This window comes from Dendrobium catenatum, unplaced genomic scaffold (assembly GCF_001605985.2).
Source record: "Dendrobium catenatum unplaced genomic scaffold, ASM160598v2 fragScaff_scaffold_215, whole genome shotgun sequence".
Classification (NCBI taxonomy): domain Eukaryota; kingdom Viridiplantae; phylum Streptophyta; class Magnoliopsida; order Asparagales; family Orchidaceae; genus Dendrobium; species Dendrobium catenatum.
In genome coordinates this window covers 203845-222158 of record NW_021318677.1, presented here as the reverse complement: position 1 = coordinate 222158, position 18314 = coordinate 203845, and positions in this window count along the sequence as shown.

Below are 18314 nucleotides of genomic sequence, written 5' to 3'. Positions count from 1 at the left end.
CAGTCTACTTGAGTTCAAATTAAATTTTGTTTGGGATAATTTTTTTATTGTTTTTTAAAATAATTTTTTACTGTAAAAATTTTTACTTTTTGTACTAAATGACTTTCTCAAACAAAAATTTAATGTGTACCTCAGTTCATTTTGATAAACCATGAGCTAGCTAGGGCTAGCCTGGTTTGGTTTGAAAATATTAAAATAAAAAAAAATTCTAGTTCCCTGTCATAGTTTTCATTTTTTCACTATCGTTTCGTTGGTTTTAATGGTTTCATTATCGTTTCATTATCACAGTTCCTTGGATTGGTATCAGTCTTTTCCTCTTGGTAGAGAAGATATAAGTAAAAAAATTGTCTCAAACAAAGCTATTTTAAAAAATAGTAAAAAATTATCTCAAACTAAGCGTAACAGTTTTTTATTGATTTTTAAAGCAATTTTTTAGTATAAAAAAATTATAATTAAAAAAAAAAAACTAAAAAGTTTTTTAGAAAGCATTAAGAAAGTTGTCCCAAACAAAACAAAAATCTAATTTTTTAATTAAGATGCATAATCTATTTTTCTTTAATTATAAAAGTGCTTAATATTGCCAAACTTCTTAAAACAATTTTATTCCAATATGCTCTCTAATTAATGCTCTTTATATTTCAATTTTATAAAAATTAATAAGTTTAACTTTGAATGGTCGAGAAAGAGAAAGCATATTTTCAGGCACAAAACAAATTTAATTTGGGATTTTTTCATACATAATACTTAAAATTATTGAAAATACGTATTTAACACCTAAACTTCTATATTTATTAATATACCACCTAAAATCTCATTTTCCTTCTATTCTGCCACTCTTTTGAGATACATGTATTCACTATGAAAGGATGCCAATATGCCATTAATGCGGAAGACAATCATTGATAGTGATTTTTGACAGAAGGTTTAAACGAAATGTTAGAATTGATTAAAAGAAGGGTTTAGGAGGTATATTAGAAAAGATAAAAGTTTAGATATTAAATATGTATTTTTCATGATTTTAAGTGTTATATATGTAAAAATCTCATTTAATTTATACGATTAAGATATCAATTTAATTTATCGGAACTTGGCTAGCACAATTGAAGTTGTCCAATGACTTCACATGACTCCTCTCCTTCATTTGGAAAGCAATAATGTATATTTAATTATTTATAACTATATATAGCAAAATATTTATTTTATGATAAGTCTTTTTTAGACTATATTTTGAAATTTATGCATTTTCTTTAAATAAAAAGTTTCTCATTGACGCATTTACCTATCGCCATCTATAAGTAGAGAATAAAAAGTTCAAGTCTTCTGCACCCATATTCTCCCTAGTTCTATACTTTCTTTACAATAAGAAATCATGGAGCTTCACTCCTAATTCTCTCTCTCTCTCTCTCTCTCTCTCTCTCTCTCTCTCTCTCTCTCTCTCTCTCTCTCTCCTATTTTTAATTAATCTTGTTCGGAAGACTCTGATCGATCTCTCTCATGTACAAATCTTATATAGCTAGAGGTTATATTGTTCATCACCATATCAAATTGTCTTTATTCGTAACAACATAATAGATTTATTTTGTATTAATACAATTTCAATCAAAATAAATTTTAAACAAAATTGATAAATTTTAATCATATATTAATTTTGTATTAATTTGAATAAAATTTATTTTACAGATTCATTAAATATTAAAAGAAAAAAATTTCTGATATCGTCCCACCGACCACAGTAGGGTTGTGCGGAGTGCGCATCGTCCGCATAAACACTGGGTACCTAGGTACCCAGCAGTACCGAGTGTCGGTACCTAGCGCCGAATACTGCTTGTGCAGACGGTTCTCCCCGTCCGCACTCCGCACCTAATAATCTCTCGGTAATCACAAACTAAAATTACCCATGGCCCTCTCCTCCCGCCTTCTCCTGGTCCACTATACAATCACCACCCCCAAGTCTGCCACCGGCGAATCCTCCCCCTCCTCCACTACCTTTGACACTGACGTCATCATGATCTTTTCCATCCTTCTCATAGCCCTCATCTGAGCTCTCGGCCTCAATGCGCTCGTCAGTTGTATTTTCCGCATCTCCGGCACCTCTAGTCAGTCAATCCCCGTCCTCCTCCCCGGCGCCGCCGCTCGACGACGAGCCATCAGCAAGGTCCCAGTCGAGTTCTTCTTGCATGGTCTTAAGTTGGTCGGTTCCGACTCGAAGTGTGCCATTTGTCTCGCCAAGATCGAACCGGGCGATCGGATCCGGCTTCTCCTGTCTGCCACCATGGCTTTCACATGCATTACTAGGCGTGCAAATGAGCCATGCCGACTCGCGAGCCAGCTCGAACTCGACTGGTTAACAAGCTCACGAGCTGAGCTTATCAAATATCTAGCTTGAGTTCGAGCAAAATTTCGAGCTCAATCCATTAACAAGCTCGAGTTCAATATTGAGTCCGTCCGACACGAGTGCTGGACGAGCAGTGCAAGTAACAGTAAGCGCAGAAGTACGAAACTGCGAATTACCGAAGTGAACCGAGTGGGTCACATCCAAACCAGCGGATAAGCCAAACCGAAAATAGGGAAATAAACTTTAAAACTTTTGTAGTGAAAGTAGAATCAGTCCATTAGATTTTTTTTTTTTACTGGGTCGTGAGGAGTTTTGGCGTGTAATCCCCGTTCGTGACTCTCCCCTTTTCGTCGTCTTCCATTCTTCATGCGAGAGGCGACTCGGTGAGTAGAGAGATCATAGTTTTCAAGTCATTTGGCATTCGGAAGTCTCGTCACGGTAGTCGGTAGCTAGCTTGGTGCTCCAGTCGTTTGGCAATGGGGATTTCTTATCTCTGTTGTATGCTCTTATTTCTATTCCAAATTTTTTGTTATGTTTTTATTTCTTCCGTTCTTCATGTGAGGTGACTCTTTATTCAATTATTTTTTTAATCTTTCTTCAGATCTATAACATCTGTTTAGGAGAACTGATCTTGAAAGTTCTGATTTGATTTCAAAAGAAGAGGTTGCCGTTGATTTGTTTTTTTTTTCTTTTTCTTTTTTCAAATCTGTTAATCTTGGTGTAACTGATTCTTTATTCAGTATTTTTTCTTTATCCAGAACTCCAGATCTGTTTATCTCGGCTTAATAATGTTAGTTGATCTTTACTAAGTTTTTTCTTTTCTTCATATTTGTTTACGAGAAGTGATCTTAAAGATTCATATTCAAGTTCAAAAGAGAATGTATCCATTGAACTTATGTCTAATTTTTAGTTACTGTAATTTGTAATTTTAATATTAAGTTATTTTTTTCTCTTTGTTGCATGCTATTCAAATTTCAATCATCTAGATGTCACTTGAGCCAATTGTTAAAGATAACATTAGTTAGGTGATAATTTTAGAGACTATAGATGAAGTACCATATGATAGTGTACAAGTAAACGTTGGGTTGAATGTAAATGATGATGTAGTGGAAGAAAATAAGGTTGTAGAATGAGATATTGTAGGCATATGTGAGAAGGAAGAAGATGTAATCCTCTTGCAATAAAAAAAAGAAAGAATAAATCATCTTGTTGGGATAAGTTTAAGAAAGTGAAACTTGCTAATGATCAGAAGAAAGGAGAATGCATTCATTGTAAGAGGGCTCTCCCCATAAGAAGTACTAGGTCGACAATACAATTTAGACATCATATAGATCGTTGTGAGACTAGAACTCTTTCATAAAAAACAATACAAAAACGAAAGAATAAATCATTTTGTTGGGATAAGTTTAAGAAAGTGAAACTTGCTAATGATAAAGAAGAAAGGAGAATGCATTCATTCTAAGAGGGCTCTCCCCATAAGAAGTACTAGGTCAACAATACAATTTAGACATCATATAGATCGTTGTGAGACTAGAACTCTTTCATAAAAAATTAAAAGGTATTTCATTTTCAACATAAGGAAATTTATTATATAGCTGACAACTCATAAGAGAGTGCTAGTTTGACAATTTTTTTTATGATAATTCTAAAGTCAAAAATATGTTGTCACATAAACATACAACAAACAAATTTGAAATGAAAAACTTTTAAAAAAAAAAATTAGTTATATTTCTCATATCAAATAATCATAAGTTAATAAATATATAATCTTAACATTAAAACTACAAATTACAATAACTAAAAATTAGACACTAAGTCCAGTGTATATCTTCTCTTTTGAACTTGAATATGAATTTTAATATCACTTCCCGTAAACAAATTTCAAGAAAGAAAGAAAAAAAACACTTTCTAAATATCAACTAACGTTACTAAGCCTAGATAAACAGTCTGGAGTTCAGGACAAAGAAAAAAAAAACTAAATAAAGAATCAGTTTAACCAAGATTAACAGATCTGAAGAAGAAAAAAACATAACAAAAAAATTGAATAAAATCTTGAGTTATAACTCAAGTTCAGAGGCAAACTCTTCTTTTGAAATCGAATCTGAACTTTTAAAATCAGTTCTCCTAAACAGATGTTATAGACCTGAAGAAAGATTAAAAAAAAATTGAATAAAGAGTCGCCTCAAATGAGGAACGAAAGAAATAAAAACATTACACAAAATTTGGAATAGAAATAAGAGCATACAACAGAGATAAGAAATCCCGATTGCCAAACGATTGGAGTATCACGCTAGCTACCGACTACTATGACGATACTCCCGACTGCCAAACGACTAGAAAACTATGGTATCTCTACCCGTCGAGTCGTTTCTAGCATGAAGAATGGAAAATGACAAAGAGGGGGGAAGCCTAGGTCACGAACTAGAATGGCGCGCCAAAACTCCTCATGACCCAGGAAAAAAAATCTAATGGACTCATTATACTTTCACTACAAAAGTTTATTTCTCTATTTTCGGTTTGGCTTATCCGCCGGTCATTTTCGGGTCATTTTTGAGTTCCCGGGTCAACCCGAACTCGAACCGATTTTTGAAACGGATCGGTTTATTGAACCTGAACCCGACCAGTTTCACAAACGGGTCAACCCGAACCCAAATTTTTTCAGGCCAGGTTTCGGGCCGGGTCAAAAATTGACACCCCTAGTCATTGCAAAAGAATTGACGAGATCTTGCAATGGGATCTCGATGTAGAAGAAATGAACGTCGGGTTTACGAGTCGGGTTCGGGTTGACCCGTCAACCCGAAAATGACACCTTTTTGACCCAAAAACCCGTTTTGACCCAAAAATCCGTTTTTTGACCCGGGAATCCGAGATTGACTCATTTTTTACCCGTTCTTGACCCAAAAAGTAGAGTTTGACCCATTTGGACCCGAAAACTAGCAGTTTTTTGTCTGAATCGAGTCATTCGGGTCGGGTTGACCCAGACCCCAAGCGTGTCGGGTTCGGATCCGAAAAACCGACCTGTTTATAGAAACGGGTCGGGTTCGGATTGACCCGAATAGTACCGGGTCAGTTTCGGGTTCGACCCGAACCCGACATTTGACCCGAAATTGACACCCCTACCCATGATGTGTGAAAGAAGATGAAGAAACCGACATCATGTGAAGGGCAATGAGATCTCATCGATGTAGAGTGACTTGACAGGCAATCTAAAAGATAAGGCAGTGGGTGATTTTAGGTGTTATTTTCTATATTTATAAAATTTGGAGTGTTATATGATTAAATAGTTAAGTTTAAGTGTTAAATTTATAAATTGTAGAGTACGATGTGCCATAAACTTAAATTCTCATAAATTTAAGTATGACCAAAATATATATTTAATAAGAGGGTGTTTTTGCCTTTGCACATGATAGTGAAAAAAAAAATGCCCTCTAAACACTTCTTTTTTAATGGCACTAGGATATTGTATGGGGGAATAATATATATAGAGGGATGTGATTATGTAAATCTACATTGAATTTTTTTTTTTGGGTACTTAGTTTAATCAAAGCTTAGGATTATTTGAACATAATTAGAATTTAGGGTATCAGTTGACATTAGAGTTTAGGGTTATTAGGTACTTAGTTTAATTAAGATTTTATTTGGAACAGCTTTCTTACATCTTTTTAGTACAAAATTTCAATTTTTTACTCGTTAGGTTATAAGAATAAATAGTTGTTTATATTTTATAAAACTTTAGTATTCTCTCACTATTGCTTCAATTGGGATGACTTTTTTACTATTTTCTGAAGCAGTTTTTTAGAAAAAAAAAATTAGTTTTTTTTTACTAAAAAGCTCTTTAAAAAGCTGTAAAAAGCTATCCTAAACAAAATCTTAGTCTAATTTTTTAATTAAGATTCATAATCTATTTCTATTTAGTTATATGCACTACTAATAAATATGGCTTTCGCAGCACTTTTTCATACATATAGCAGCGGTTTAAAATCCGCTGCACATCCGTCGCATCTGCGTTCGCTGGTAAGGCTTTCGCAGCGGTTTTGAAAGTGTTGCTATATGGATGCTATTGCAGCAGTATATAGCATCGGTTTAAAAGCGCTGCTATAGGGATGCTATTGCAGCGGTTTGGAAGCGCTGCTGTAGGAAAGCTATAGCATCATTTTTTGACAGGTGTTAAAACCGCTGCTAAAGGGTATGAGTGATTAAAAAAAATATAATGAAAAAAAATCTTTTTTATGATTAAATAATACATAAGCAATGTCAAAATTGATGCTTCAACACATATAGAGTTAAATGAATACAAGGTGTTCTCAATGGCTAATACAAAGACCTAAAATATCCAAAATTAAATTTAAAAAAAAATCTCCAAAAAAGCTCTACTCTACTTTTCATGGTTCCTGTTACAGTGAGCGCATCCTTCCATCTTCCAGTGGATGCATACAAGTTAGCAAAAAGAACATAGCACCCTGGTTCATCTGGTTCCATTTCAATAAGATGCTTCCCATTAGCTTCTCTGTGACGCCCCAGGCATCCATAGTGAAAGGATTCGTCTGACAGTCTCGATCAATCTCCATTCCTGCTACCTTGCTCGGACCTGAAATTGTTAACCACATATAATGAGCTTACAAAGCCCAGCAGGTCACCAAAGCCTACAACTGAAATCAAAGCCCATAGGCATTTTCTGTATGAATTCCACAGCCTCCATGAAATGACCAGCCTTTGCAAGAAGATCCACCATGCAACTATAATGCTCCACTTTAGGCTCAATCTTATAAACTTTTCTCATACTTTCAAAGCATTTGCACCCTTCAGTGATCATTCCAGAATGACTATAGGCAGATGTATATAAAATTTGGCTTAAAAGCTTTATGAAGGAACATCTTTGTCAAACACCTGAAAGAAGAGAAATAAGATGAAATAGCTTTCTATAAAAAAAATTGGCAGGATTTTCTACCATGATGGATCCAGCTAAAAAAATCCTGTAATAAAATAAGTCAGGCATAACTTTAGGACAAAAACCTGATGATACACATGGATTTTGAAGATAAGTCCCAAAAACTCTATTCCCAAAACGTCACTTCCAGAATTTCTGCAAACTCAAAGAAATATTCTTAAAGAAACATTAAAGAAGAGGCATATAATGCAACAAAGTATGAACCACGTGATTCCATGCTTAATAATGGAACAATATGCCTACTCCCAGAAGAATAAATTACACAAACCATCATACAAGTTCCATCCACAAAGTCCACAGATGCCGAATTTAAGAGAACTACCTCACAAAGTCTTCTAAAGCAAATCCTTACAAGAATCGGTACAGAGCATCCAAAATTAATAACATAATACAGGCCATCTAGAGCATGAAATGAACTCCATGATTTCCAATAATTTACAACCTTCATAGAATTAGTATTTATATAAATTGCATGCAGAAAACAAAGCTTTTATTAAGTTAAAACAGTGTAGTACTCATCACCATTACACATGAATAGTACACATGTAAGGACAACTGCAATGAATATCCTGGGGTAGAAAAGTTCAATAAAGCTTATCACCCTCCATTGCCATAAGCAGTTCAAAAACATTTTAATTGCATCGCAAACTTTCAATCGATAAGCATCTAGATGTGATACCATTTCATCAATTAGCTCCCGTAACAATAAAAGTGACAATGGCAAGTTTCCTTTTTTTTTCATTGAGAAACTCAAGTCCACCCGGACACCATATTAATGGCCAGGTTGCAACAGAATACAACCACTCTAATCAGATAAAAGCATTATCTGAGAGAAATTATAAATCACTTGCTCCACAAGCTTCAAAGAGAATAAATGAACTACTGAAGTGATGACGTGCATTTTTTATTAGATTTAAAAAAGAATTTGACTTTTAACAAGATACAATGTAGAAAAAGGATTCATGTAGCCAACCCTATGTAGTATGACAAAGGCTTGATGTTGTTGTTTTTGTTGCTGTAATGGGATGATACGTTGATTTTAATAAATTTGACAACATAATCTAGTGTAGGAAATGCAATTCCGGCCACAATAGATGTTTCAGAGAAATATACTCTCTTATATCAAATATGATGTACCACATGTAGGGATGATTTTTATGATTTTTATGAGTTTTGAAAGAATAAGAGGAGAGATCCTATAATTGGATGAAAGAGAACATAAGAAAAAATTCTTCATTTAATAACCAAATGTTTAACATTATAAGAGATTTCTTATTTAGAAGAATAAGAGGGCGAGATAAAAAGACAAAATCACTTTCAAATTCAAACCTATCACACTCATCATTATTTTCATACCTATCATTATTTCCATACAATATACAAACAACCATTGGCTATGATATAAGAAATGACCAAACACACATAGGTCCAAACTATTAATAAAAAAAAACTCAACATAACCCATGACCCAAGATGATTCAAATACATGAAATTAACACTGCAACACATTACCTAACATTCGTACATAAATAGTAAGCATAGTAAGTCCGAGGAAAATAAATCTAAAATCATTAAGTACAAAATTAGCTAAAAAAATGCATGATCTATCATGATATCTCTTTATCTTGTAACTCTTGTTTATATTATTTTCTATCTACTAACGAGAAGAGGTTTCCCCAAATTTTTTATTAAAAAAAAGTGAAAAAAAATACTATTGATATCTAATAATGATAAGTAGAAGATTTGAAAACAAAACTACAGCTCTAGACGATTTTCCTCACAACCAAATAAAAAGACAATCTAGATATCTAAAAAGAATGCATCATAACTATGGAGCTTAGATTGAATCATTCATGATGCAAACATTGGCGAATAGCAGAAAACATCTGTATATTAGCATTGTTAATTCCTTAAATCACAAACTAAGCTCAATTTTCCTATTATGACAGAAACCTGGTTTGATCATGTTTGGCTTCCTAAGCACCTCGTATAGCCTTATTAGAGCATATAACCAGCTTAAGAAAGCATACTAAAAAATATTAGGCTTATAGGAGCATAAAATTATCCTGCTTATTTGTTGCTTATTCTCATATGGTTTATCTTCCCCATGACAATCCTAACTATTAATCATCTTTTGAAACTTCTTGCATAACAGAACTTATTTAAAAGTTACCATGCAAATATTGATTTTAAAAAATCATTGAACAACTATCACAAATGACTTCTTAACTTCTTCTCGTAACTTTCCTGTTACCTTTCTACGCTCATCCATCTGTACTCATCTGATTGGCCAGGTTTCTACACAATATTAGTTTTAAACTCGATTTATTTCTCTTTATTTGATTATCTTCCACTGCCTTTGCCCTGCTATGCCTCTCTTCACTGAGTACCTGAGAGAGATCAGTTTCTAGGAAAAGAAAATTATTGGAGGATCAAGGATGGTCTCAGAGGTGGTTGATTAAGAATGGCTATTTACATGTTGTCATATATTTTTTGTTATTTTGAGGGACCACTCAATATCAAAAAGTATTGTCCACCTTCCTAAATATGCACCCCAATGTACTGTGCAAACCACAAGTTAAAATGTAGTTCTGTAATAAATATAGGAGGTAAATTTTCTTCACATATACAATATTTGATGCAAAATGCCACTATTGATATGGCGTTACATGGGGTGGTGTCGGGATCAGAATCTTGTCACGTTGTTAGTCCGTTTCAACTAATTGCAGCTTCCAACCCTATTAGACATAGTTCTAAGCCTCACCAAATAACTATCATCAAAATTTCTACATTATTTTAACAAAATTGGAATTAAAATTTAGCAAAAAAACATCAAGAAGACGATAAATAGGTTATAGACTACCTTTTCCTGTAAACATGGAATTTCTGAGCTTCCTGACAACGCCCATATTTGGCCCCTAGAGAACAAGAAAACAAAGCAGAATAAGATACTATGCATCTACATGAACATAGATCAAAATGAGATGCAAAGAACTAAGATTATTGTGAAAAAATGATTCACAAACACTTGTGCAAATTGATGATACCAAGATATATCTTGACCGGATGTAGAAATGACAAATCACGAATGTATCCGTATTGTTCATTTCGACGCCAAGAAGAGCATTGAAAGTCTGATACAATAGCAGAAAAAATAAAGAATATGCTAATCCATTAAAATTGGGAAAACAAAACAAAACACATCAAGTGTAATGAATGGCTCGTAGCAAATTTACCTTTATCGCCACACTTTTTATGGAAGCACTCCACAAAATTATAAGCTTGGTCAGAGATTAAAAGATTAAAAAACTCCTCCGCACAAACCTATTTAACAAAAAGTAATGTTATCCAAAAACAATGTATTAACTGAATCGGTAGGCAAATTATGCCTAAAGTACGTATGCAAGATCCATATCATGTTACCGGAAACTTTGCCTGGGCAACAATTGTAAAATTTTCAGGAACTGCAAAAAAGGTAATATATGGCGTTAAGGGCATGACATTCACACCCAAATACATGATCAAAATAAAGGAAATATGGCATATAATATGAATTAAAAAGTCAAGATGGAAGAGGTAGGCAAACCCTTGGGAGCGTCAACATCCTCGCATTGCAAAGATAAATATCCTGAATTATTCTCAGTATTTTCTTCTCTATTATTACTTTGTTCTACCTTGTTTTCTAATAAACTGCTTTAGCGGCAGCGATGGCGTCGTCGTCAGTTGGAGGAGAGGAGGAGGATCGCGTGCGGAGTGGATCGCGAGGTCTGTGTGGATGTCGACGGAACGCTCGGTGAAGTTCACGCTAGGGCTTATTTGGGCTTATTAATTTTAGATTTTTGCGGCTTTTCTATCATTCCCGCTTCCGGCTAATTTCGTTCAGGCAATGATGCCTATTACAGCGATATTTAATTTGCTGCATAAAAAATGCTGCGATAGTCTCATTTTTTTAGTAGTGATAAGTGATTAATATTGATCACAAACTTCTTAACGCGAATCTTATTACATTACAATTTACAATCTCTAATTAATGCTCTTTATATTTCAATTTTATGAAAATTAATAAGTCTAACTTTAAATGGTTGAGAAAGAAAAAGAAATATCATGCATATTTTTAGGCACAAAAAAATTTAATTTATACGATTAGGCTATCAATTAAACTTTGGCCTTCTTTATTTTAATTTACTTAATACGAAGTTTTATACCCTTTTGTACTAAAAAAACTTTTAAGTAATTAATCAAAATGCTATAATTATATGGGTAGTTAGATTTGTTGTTTATAGAAAATACGTGCATCTTTGAATTTAAATAATTAAAGCAAAATAAAATTGACCTATGAACCGCAAAACGATAAAATTAAATAATTAAAAAGTAAAATTTTAAAATGATAAAGAAATTTGATAAAATGCAACAAAAGTCTCAAATAATTGTAATCTTCGAAATGGTGTTGATGCAAACAATTAAATTACTTTGAAGTAAAAAAAAGAAAATAAGCTCTTTGATTGAACTCGTCAAAAGACTAATAGTTGTTGATTCTTGAATGAACTGAAATAGATATATGCCATCATAGCGAATTCACTTACTGGACTACACAGATCAATGAGAGGTCAACTAAACAACTTGATATGGCTACTCATCAGAAGTTGGCTAGCCCAATTCAAGTTGGCCAATGACTTCAAGTGAGTCTTCTCCTTCATTTGGAAAGCACTAATGTATATTTATAACTATATCTACCTAATCTTTATTTTATGATAAGTCTTTTTTAGGCTATATTTTGAAATTTATGTATTTTCAAACTCTCTCATAGATTCATGTATCTATCCCCATCTATAAGTAGAGAATAAAAAGTACCCAACATATTCTCCCTAGTTCTATACTTTCTTAATAATAAGATCTCTCTCTCTCTCTCTCTCTCTCTCTCTCTCTTTCTCTCTCTCATATTTTTTAATTAATCTTGTTTGGAAGATTCAGCTAGAGGTAATATATATATATATATACACACGCTTGAAAATTTGCTCATAAAAAAAAAGGTTGCATGTATTGGCTTAATTCTACTTCCTTATGTTTTTATCTGTTTGCTAATTACAAAATATGATAGTACACAACCATTTATTAACCTGCTTAGTTCAAATCTTACACGTTTTACCATCAGCATGCACGAGGCATTTCTACGTTAATGTACATTAGATCATATTGATTATGCAAAAGGACAATCAAATAAAAGAGAAGACAGCGTCAGTGTAGATATTTTTTAATGGAAAACGTACGTAAGCGTAATGATGGCCGATGCCACTCCGCCATATATAGTCTAAAGTCTGTAAGCAATTTCTAACCCTTCCGGCCCCAACGGCTCAATGCCAGTTCGGTCCACCTCCTCCTGTTCGACGCAACCGGAGCTCTTGGGGCTCGTGGCAAAGGGACATTGGCGGCAGCTCGGGCAGTTGCGGCCGGCGTTAAAAAAAAAGGGGGGGCCCAAAAAACGGGGGGGGGGTCGGATGGCACAAAAACCCCCCCGCCCCCCAAAACCGCACCCCGTTTGGAAAAAGGGGGGGGGGGGCACCCGTTTGGGGGGGGCTGGGGCAAAAAAAAAAAAACCAGGGGGGAAGGGAAGGGGCCGGAAATTTTTTCCCGGTCGCCCGGTTCAATCTCGGCTGAGACAAATTGCGCACTCGAACCTGAGCCGGACAATCTAAGAAATCGGGCGAGAAGAACCGTGACGGGAGTTTAACGGATTGGCTCGATCGGCGAGCAGGCGACGCCGAGGAGTGCGAAGAAGGCGAAAGACTGGCTGAAGTTGAAAAGACAGTTGACGAGGGCATTGAGGCCGAGAGCACAGATGATGAGTGTGAGAATGACGGCAACAATTATGATGACGTTGGCGTGGAAGGAGGCCGAGGAGGAGGAGGAGGAGGATTCGCCGGCGGCGAACTTGGGGCTGCTGATTTTATAGTGGAAGAAGAGGCGGCGAGAGGTGAAGGCCATGTGTTTGGGTTCGTGGTTGGTAGAGTGGAAGGAGAGAGGGTTATTTATCCAAGGAATGTTTCTGCAGAGGTCGGTGGACCTATATCAGAATGCAGGTGTGATAGGGACTAATTTTAAAAGCTTTCTTTCTGCGGTGGTTTAAAACTAAGGAGCCCAGCGAGAACAAAATATTAAATAATTGCATTATCGCAACTAATTAATACATTATATAATAACTTGGTTCGGCTTAGAGTTGGAGCGTCTCACCCGAGTGACCCGACGAAAACATTAAAAAATTTCGCAAGCTAATCTAAGTATCTAACTGAGTACATCTAATTTCCATTTCGAAGCAGCGAAAAATTAATAATCAAAAGTGGTCCCAAAAGAAGTCTTATTCATAAGAGTACGGGTGTAAGTGAGTCAAGCTGACTCACACAACTCAGCTTGGTCTGTTGGTTGAGAGCTTAGGCTTACAACTAAGAGGTCTTGTGTTCGAGTCTTTATGTATGAATTGTGTGTGTGAGTTTGTCTTAAATAGCCTAAATGTCAAAAAAAAAAAAGTCAAGCCAACTCATGAGTCATTTCGTGCTCGGCTCGATAAATCACTCTTGAGTCGAGCACGATGACCTAATGAGTCTTGCCAAAAGCATCACCAAATCGACTTGTTAGTTTGAGAGCTTGCTCGTTTAAGAAATAATAATATAAAATATACTTAAAATATATTAATAATTCATAGCTTAAATACAAAGTTGTTTAAAAATACTTTAAAATTATATTACAATTTCTTATATCAACCAATTGCATAATTATTTCCCTTCAAATTTTTAATTTTTTTTTTATCATTTTATTTAGAGAAGTCAAAATTGGTCTTCGGGTCGGATTTGACTCGAACTCGAAATTGACCCAGTTTTAGCTCGCTTAACCCGAGCCCAACCTAATTAGATAAATGGGTCATAAACTTGAAACTAAGCCCGACCCAAGTACAACCCAACTCAACACGATCGACCCGCCGGCCTAAGTGAGTGCACGAGGGCGAGTGCGAGTGCACGTGCACAAGGGCTGAGTGAGATGTCAGATGAATAGCTACAATAGTTAAACCTTTATTAAGATAATAATAACCCCACTTGCCATTAGTTGTGCATTTGAAACGTGTAAGATATTTAAATTGACAACCCAAAAAAAGTTTCATCTCAGGTCGATGAGCACAACAACAACCACTAACTAAATAAACCAGGCTCGCTCCAACGGCTAATTCAACTTATTCCTTTGCTTCCTCATCCCCCCCATCGATTCCTGCCTTTATTAGATCTTCTTTTGACCATTTGTCCCGGCACTACCTACGTGACGTAACTGATCAGGGTTATGAAAATAGGTCATCTAGCACAAAAATATCAACATTAAATGCAGAGCAACAACCCTCAAGGACCACCTCTAAAGTTAAATATATAATATTTTCTTAAAGGGCTTCTCATTTTAATGCATTATTGTATTCACTTATAGCTCTAAATTTATATGATTATTTATGCTTATATCCCTATCATGCATTATTGTTGTGTATCCAATTGGGTGTGGTCAGGTTTTTGATATGCCGGATGGTGATGATGTTGTTAATTTGATTGTTGAATCTTCTCCTGTCGTTTTTGGGGCGGATCCTCCGTCCAGTGTGGAGAGTATGCCTTTGGTTAACAGGTTAATTGATGTCCCAGTGAAGGAGATTGAAACGCAAGCCATGACTAAATGTTTAGGTGACCCTGCTGGCGTGGAGATCAGGGAACAACTTAATTGGCTGAATGTTTCATCGGATGGTAAGTCGGAATCTGATTCGTCTGTAGGTGATATGGCGTCTGAGGATGACAATGATTTCACTCTGGTGTGTACGAGACCTGCTATCACTGGTGCAACTCGGGGGAGATTTTGGGGGAGAGGCCGACGTAAACGTTGATTTCCCCTGCCTGTCTTTTTGTTGCTCGCTTGTTCTCTTCATGTGACCCTCGGGTTTTATATGCTTTGTGGGGGCTTTTGCTGTTTTGGTGGGCTATGGGCAATGATGTGGAAGGGGCTCGCGGCCCGGTTTTTCTCTGGTGGCAACCTTTGGTGGGACTCTACCTTGTCTACACCTTACTGGACGGTCCGTGCTAGGATTCAGGGTCGCTGGAAGCCTCGGCCGTTTACTGAGCCCGTTTTTAGCTGCTGATTTGGACTTCTTCTTGATTTTGTTTGTGGTTTCCTTTTGCTGGGGTGTGGGATTGTGGTTCCCATAAGGATTTTGTAATTTGCCCTTTTATTAACATGTAGACCCCTTTTGTGGGGTTTTTTAAAAAAATAAAAAAAAAATATTTTATTCTATTTGGATAGTTAGAAATAAGATTAATGATTGCTTTTTTTAATATGATCATAATAATTTTATCCGGAGGCCTAATGGATTTCGACGAATTCTGAATCGCTCCTATTAGGCAAATTATTGCATCTGGTTACCGGACGCGGAGAAGAGGTTCAGACATCCAATAAAAAATTGCCACGTCACCAGCGTTTTTGACTGAGCTTTGAATGCGCTTTAGGTGCGCTTTTAACAGCGCTTTAGGTACGCTTTACGTGCGCTTTACCTGCACTTAATTTAAAATAATATTTTATTAATATCCGGACCTATCTCAGCGTCCGGTGACCGGATGCAATAATTTTCCCTCCCATTAAGGGTTAATGGCCTATCATGGTCATGAAAATTAGGTTTTGTTTGAAACATTTTTTTATAGTTTTTTATTATAATTTTTCGGTACAAAATTTTTTAGCTCAAAAGATATTTGTATTAAAAAGTTGTTTTAAAAAACAGTAATAAAGTTGCCTCAAATGAAGCTTTGGGATGACTTTTTAAAATTATTGTACTAAAATTCCGTTTTAAGAAGCAATAAAAAAGTCGCCCCAAACTAAGCCTTAGTATGAATGGCCGGCCGGATTAAGGGATTAGCTACTTTAATTTTCATAAATTGATTTCTAACAATCATGCAACTCACATTGAACGTTTGGTTGAGAGTTTTGGCTTCAACCAAGAGGTATTGAGTTCAAAATTTGTATATGTGATGCATGTGTGAGTTTGCCTTAATTGATCAAAATGTCCTCAAAAAATATTTCTAGCTATCAAATTCTATTCAAATTTATTAGTTTAAATGCACTTTAATAAAAATTTTAAATATAAAAAAACTATTAAATTAAAAATTTTGTTTTAATTAAAGATTTGGATAATTAAGTCAACATAGGTGCATATTTTTTAATATGAATGGAGCTTTAAAATTGATAAAATATATTTTATGCATGTTAGAAAATTTTTAAAATTAATATAAATATTTATAAGATTAAATAGAAAAAAAAAACAATGAGTGCAAATCAAAAATATATTTTTAATTTTAGTAATAAGAAATCACAAATTATTGATATTTTTATTATTATTTATTGACACTTGACAGCGTGCATTTTTAATGACTTATTTTGCTTAAGTTATTGATTTTTCCTGCTTTATTTAAACTAGTTTTATTGCACGTGCATTAAATGCACGGGAATAAAAATTTAAAAATAAAATTCATAATAAAAATATTTATAGTATATTATCATTAAAAAAACTAATAACTTTAAATTGTTATAATTAATAATTATATTACTATAACTTTTTTTTAATTAAACTATAACTAATAAATATATTACATTAACTATTATGAATTAAAAGTTAATTTTATGTATTATCATTCCTCATTCATTCCATTTGAACTGGAGAATTAAATGATAATGGAAAAGGGAGTGATAGTGTGATTGAAAGCTTAGTAAGTATATTATTTTCATTATTTCTACGATTAATTTATTAAAAAATCTAAAATTAATTACTTTGTTTATAAAAAATATGATAAAAACTAATGGTTCACATAATACTAAGGTCTATTTTTTTATGAAAAAGTTAATCTAACTTTTCTATTACTTAATCAAATTTATCTTATGATTTTTCTCTAAAAAAGCATGCCATCATCCATAAGACATTTGATTTCTAATTATCTACTAATATCCAATATGTTACAAATGTTTAGATTGTCTTTTGACATTAATATCATAATGTAAAAAATCATGAAAATATAACAACGCAAAAGATATTAATTTCATTTACTTTATTGTATGCAACAAATAACATATTGTTGATTGCAATATAATTAATGGTCAATTTCAAACTTCAATCATACACAATACTTCGGATATACCTCTAAAAAATCACCCGAACATCACTTTCATCCACTTATATATTTTATGCACCTGAATATTAAATTTTTGCATCGAAAATCTCTTAATACGAATTTAATCAAAATGATTTAGAACTTAAAAACAAATAATGAATATACATTATAGTGAAAAATAAATGTAATAAAATTGATAAACTGATGCTTTGTGCCATAGCAAACAAAATTTAAGAAGTCGGCTTGTTCTTATAGAATTCTATAAATATTCAGCAAGTGATCCAACAATTCTCATACTGTATTGTCAACAAAAAAAGAAACAAAAACTTAGTAAGAATGAACATAATATTTAAAAATAAAGCAGCAAGAGAACAAATGCTTTTTTATAAACTTCAACCAACGAAAAATAATTTCGTTCCTATATATAAACATTTGGAGAAAATAAATCACATCTCTATTTTATTGATCTATATATATTTAAAAAATCATTTAATTACAATAATATAAAATCCATATCATCTAAAAGGTGGATCAACATGGTAGAAATAACTAAGTGTAGTATTAAAAATAAACCAATGATTATAAATCTTATAATATCATTGTGCTCCAAATGACCAATTAATTTAAAATAATTAAAGAAGAAACAACACATATAATTAGCTAAAATAATTATACTACAGAAAAACCTTTATTATCTTAAAAACTCGAAAAATTATGTCATAATTTTATTACATGACATCTAATCATCTATTTAAAAACTATTAAACTACTATTATATTTGAATGAATCAATATTCCAAAGAGTTCGCATACATACCCATGATTTTACCATTAAAAATTGTTATTAAATTTGGCAAAAAAGA